Source organism: Amphibalanus amphitrite, unplaced genomic scaffold (genome assembly GCF_019059575.1).
Source record: "Amphibalanus amphitrite isolate SeventyFive unplaced genomic scaffold, NRLGWU_Aamphi_draft 000412F_arrow, whole genome shotgun sequence".
In the NCBI taxonomy this organism is placed as follows: Eukaryota; Metazoa; Arthropoda; class Thecostraca; order Balanomorpha; family Balanidae; genus Amphibalanus; species Amphibalanus amphitrite.
In genome coordinates, this window is record NW_024881906.1 from 269,852 (window position 1) to 275,815 (window position 5,964).

A 5,964-nucleotide genomic window follows, 5' to 3' on the forward strand; every position below is an offset into this window, starting at 1 on the left:
TTTAACGTGCGTTTTCGTGATAAAACACAGCAGAGACGACGATTTCTATGCATTTTATCTCGTGAGCCGTGGAACATGCACTCATTCATACGACTTCTTAGATCGCCTTTGAACGGTTACCAGTTGGTGTAACAGTGGGTAAACAAATCGGCACACTAGATCGTGCGTGCCACCGAATGTGCACAGATAGACACTGCGTGTAGCGTATGGCAGTTAGCACAGAATGTGATCTGTACAGACTCGCACTCAGTGTGGGCATTGCTCGCGGTTGATACGTCAGACAAGCCGCTGTGCCTGCTCTGTGAGCTGCTTCGCACCTGCCTAGACCGGACCAAGAGTAGTGTACATTCAAATACTGGTCCAGGCACGACCCCACACTCAAAAGTACAGGCTCAAGTAGGCCTCCCTGTTGCGGAGTCTGTTGATCTCGCGGGGCGTCTTCAGCTGCAGCGCGGCATCCGTGTTCTCGTGCCGGTGGATCTCACTGCAGCCTCGGACCTTCCGGAAGGCGGCCAGCTGCTGCCGGCTGTAGACCTCCGCTGCTGCGCGGGGAGACGCGTGTCGGATACGCTGGTAGCACGCTCGACACAGGTGGTCCCTACCGTTCTCATAGTAGTCACCATACGGCCTCTCGCCGCAGACGTTACAAACGTCGGAGTTATTGACGACACATTTCACGATCACAGATGGCACCACCTCGATCTTCCCGCCAAAGCTGTGCTGCTTGCGCAGCTCCCGTCTTATAATGCATCCCTCCGGGTGGTATGTGCCGACCCCTGGAGTGCACGGGTCCTTGGCACGCCGCGGCTCGTAGAATCTATCGGACGCTCGACCGAACGGTGCCCTTCTGACGCTGGGTGGGGCTGAGTGGGCGCGAGGAGGCTGCACTGGCCTCAGGTCAGCCCAGAGATCGGCCTGGTACCGACCCGGGGACGGTGCCCGACGTCTCTCGGCCTTCAGCAGTCGCGGCTCCGTGCTGGCGCCGAACATGACGCCGCGTCGGCTGCGGGGCCTCCGGTCCAGCTGGTGGGTGAAGCTGGTGCGCTGCTCGATCACATATCGACCCGGTCCGAGCTCAGGCCAACTGTCCCGGTGGAGGAGCAGGCCGAGACGAGATGCCGGCGCCGCGGAGGGCAGCGTGGGGAGCAGTTTTCGCTCTTGCGTCGATCCGAACACGAGCTTCGGGTTTGATGGTTTGTAGAGATCCAGTTCTCTTAATATTTCCATTATTCGATCAAGTGTGATGAAGTTGAAGCTCAGCTGCAGAGCAACGATCAAAATGTTCGATGCAGGCTTCACCTCACGGAAATTGATCGACGGAAATGAAACAGAACGACCAGCGACAATGGATGCCACGTCCACGAGGAATTTCCTCGCTTCCAACATAACCTGCCGTTCCGTTCGGCTACGGGCTGGACTGCCTAGACTGCCTTGCGTCATATGCATGGGGGGCCTTGTGCATGGGCTTGAGCCGTTTGATCAATATACGGGATTCCATCCCAAATCCTGATATTTGCCGCTGCTGGTCCATGCATGTGCATGCCTGAAAAGTGCACACAAATTGAGACTTTAAAAAATGATATTTGATTTTTTATTCTAATACTCTATGTTTTGTTTTTGAAAGTATAAAACCTTGCACCTACTCGTTATTGACCTGTGGTGGACAGAAATTAAAGTTACAGCTCGATAATATAATTTTGTGGTCTGCTTTCCCTCCTAAGCATAAAGCAGGCATAAAGCAAGTTATATTTCTTCTCAGTATATCTTTTTGATCATGCGGTCAAACATTCACATTTGTTTTCAAAATATATTTTCGTCAAAAATTGTTAGCTGCAACCGAAAATAACGTATGATATTTTCGGTTTTCGGTAAAACAGCATAGATCAAATGCTGTTTTAAGCAGCTGACGTCATTTGTACTGAATTTATATACTTCTCGTTCCAATAACCCTGGAATACTTGACGCGTTGTCAGTTGACATTTGAGGTCCGCGGAGGTATGTAACGGAAGTTAGCCCACATTCAGCCCACATTCGGCCCAGCCCAGATTGGGGCTGCCAAATCTAGGGAAAAATCTAGAAATCTAGGGAAAAATCTAAAAACCGTTTTACGCCTAAACGGCTGGACGAAACTGAAAAATAAGACCACCATTTGAAAGATCTCTTCACCCCGGACCCAATGATATGGTTAAATACCGGATCAATTTAACCAAAAGCATGATTTACCCAGGATGAAAATTTTCGGTCAATGGGGCGGCCCCTACGATTTTCTTCAAAATCGGCATGGTGATACTACAGGCCCAGATGACCAATCTGGCTGAAGAAACCCCTATGGGCATTGAAATCTATGGGGTAAAAACGCCCTTGGAAAGTTTTACCCACGCATTTCTGGCAAGACTGTCGCACGCATCCCCCCAATATGGGTATCATATGAAAGCCCATGAAAACCCAAACAAAATGGTGGGGTAAAATTTACCCATTACCCCATCCAGGGTAAAGTTTACCCAAGATGAAAATTTTCGGTCAATGGGGCGGCCCCTACGATTTTCTTCAAAATCGGCATGGTGATACTACAGGCTCAGATGACCAATCTGGCTGAAGAAACCCCTATGGGCATTGAAATCTATGGGGTAAAAACGCCCTTGGAAAGTTTTACCCACGCATTTCTGGCAAGACTATCGCACGCATCCCCCCAATATGGGTATCATATGAAAGCCCATGAACACCCAAACAAAATGGTGGGGTAAAATTTACCCATTACCCCATCCAGGGTAAAGTTTACCCAAGATGAAAATTTTCGGTCAATGGGGCGGCCCCTACGATTTTCTTCAAAATCGGCATGGTGATACTACAGGCCCAGATGACCAATCTGGCTGAAGAAACCCCTACGGGCATTGAAATCTATGGGGTAAAAACGCCCTTGGAAAGTTTTACCCACGCATTTCTGGCAAGACTATCGCACGCATCCCCCCAATATGGGTATCATATGAAAGCCCATGAAAACCCAAACAAAATGGTGGGGTAAAATTTACCCATTACCCCATTCAGGGTAAAGTTTACCCAAGATGAAAATTTTCGGTCAATGGGGCGGCCCCTACGATTTTCTTCAAAATCGGCATGGTGATACTACAGGCCCAGATGACCAATCTGGCTGAAGAAACCCCTATGGGCATTGAAATCTATGGGGTAAAAACGCCCTTGGAAAGTTTTACCCACGCATTTCTGGCAAGACTATCGCACGCATCCCCCCAATATGGTTATCATATGAAAGCCCATGAAAACCCAAACAAAATGGTGGGGTAAAAGTTACCCATTACCCCATTCAGGGTAAAGTTTACCCAAGATGCAAATTTTCGGTCAATGGGGCGGCCCCTACGAATTTCTTCAAAATCGGCATGGTGATACTACAGGCCCAGATGACCAATCTGGCTGAAGAAACCCCTATGGGCATTGAAATCTATGGGGTAAAAACGCCCTTGGAAAGTTTTACCCACGCATTTACCCCATAGATCTCAATGCCTATAGGGGTTTCTTCAGCCAGATTGGTCATCTGGGCCTGTAGTATCACCATGCCGATTTTGAAGAAAATCGTAGGGGCCGCCCCATTGACCGAAAATTTTCATCTTGGGTAAACTTTACCCTGGATGGGGTAATGGGTAAATTTTACCCCACCATTTTGTTTGGGTTTTCATGGGCTTTCATATGATACCCATATTGGGGGATGCGTGCGATAGTCAGAGTCTTGCCAGAAATGCGTGGGTAAAACTTTCCAAGGGCGTTTTTACCCCATAGATTTCAATGCCCATAGGGGTTTCTTCAGCCAGATTGGTCATCTGGGCCTGTAGTATCACCATGCCGATTTTGAAGAAAATCGTAGGGGCCGCCCCATTGACCGAAAATTTTCATCTTGGGTAAACTTTACCCTGGATGGGGTAATGGGTAAATTTTACCCCACCATTTTGTTTGGGTGTTCATGGGCTTTCATATGATACCCATATTGGGGGATGCGTGCGATAGTCTTGCCAGAAATGCGTGGGTAAAACTTTCCAAGGGCGTTTTTACCTCATAGATTTCAATGCCCATAGGGGTTTCTTCAGCCAGATTGGTCATCTGGGCCTGTAGTATCACCATGCTGATTTCGAAGAAAATCGTAGGGGCCGCCCCATTGACCGAAAATTTTCATCTTGGGTAAACTTTACCCTCGATGGGGTAATGGGTAAATTTTACCCCACCGTTTTGTTTGGGTTTTCATGGGCTTTCATATGATACCCATATTGGGGGGATGCGTGCGATAGTCTTGCCAGAAATGCGTGAGTAAAACTTTCCAAGGGCGTTTTTACCCCATAGATTTCAATGCCCATAGGGGTTTCTTCAGCCAGATTGGTCATCTGGGCCTGTAGTATCATCATACTGATTTTGAAGAAAATCGTAGGGGCCGCCCCATTGACCGAAAATTTTCATCTTGGGTAAACTTTACCCTGAATGGGGTAATGGGTAAATTTTACCCCACCATTTTGTTTGGGTTTTCATGGGCTTTCATATGATACCCATATTGGGGGGATGCGTGCGATAGTCTTGCCAGAAATGCGTGGGTAAAACTTTCCAAGGGCGTTTTTACCCCATAGAATTCAATGCCCATAGGGGTTTCTTCAGCCAGATTGGTCATCTGGGCCTGTAGTATCACCATGCCGATTTTGAAGAAAATCGTAGGGGCCGCCCCATTGACCGAAAATTTTCATCTTGGGTAAACTTTACCCTGGATGGGGTAATGGGTAAATTTTACCCCACCATTTTGTTTGGGTGTTCATGGGCTTTCATATGATACCCATATTGGGGGGATGCGTGCGATAGTCTTGCCAGAAATGCGTGGGTAAAACTTTCCAAGGGCGTTTTTACCCCATAGATTTCAATGCCCATAGGGGTTTCTTCAGCCAGATTGGTCATCTGGGCCTGTAGTATCATCATGCTGATTTTGAAGAAAATCGTAGGGGCCGCCCCATTGACCAAAAATTTTCATCTTGGGTAAACTTTACCCTGGATGGGGTAATGGGTAAATTTTACCCCACCATTTTGTTTGGGTTTTCATGGGCTTTCATATGATACCCATATTGGGGGGATGCGTGCGATAGTCTTGCCAGAAATGCGTGGGTAAAACTTTCCAAGGGCGTTTTTACCCCAAAGATTTCAATGCCCATAGGGGTTTCTTCAGCCAGATTGGTCATCTGAGCCTGTAGTATCACCAAGCCGATTTGGAAGAAAATCGTAGGGGCCGCCCAATTGACCGAAGATTTTCATCTTGGGTAAACTTTACCCTGGATGGGGTAATGGGTAAATTTTACCCCACCATTTTGTTTGGGTTTTCATGGGCTTTCATATGATACCCATATTGGGGGGATGCGTGCGATAGTCTTGCCAGAAATGCGTGGGTAAAACTTTCCAAGGGCGTTTTTACCCCATAGATTTCAATGCCCATAGGGGTTTCTTCAGCCAGATTGGTCATCTGGGCCTGTAGTATCACCATGCCGATTTTGAAGAAAATCGTAGAGGCCGCCCCATTGACCGAAAATTTTCATCTTGGGTAAACTTTACCCTGGATGGGGTAATGGGTAAATTTTACCCCACCATTTTGTTTGGGTGTTCATGGGCTTTCATATGATACCCATATTGGGGGGATGCGTGCGATAGTCTTGCCAGAAATGCGTGGGTAAAACTTTCCAAGGGCGTTTTTACCCCATAGATTTCAATGCCCATAGGGGTTTCTTCAGCCAGATTGGTCATCTGGGCCTGTAGTATCACCATGCTGATTTTGAAGAAAATCGTAGGGGCCGCCCCATTGACCGAAAATTTTCATCTTGGGTAAACTTTACCCTGGATGGGGTAATGGGTAAATTTTACCCCACCATTTTGTTTGGGTTTTCATGGGCTTTCATATGATACCCATATTGGGGGGATGCGTGCGATAGTCTT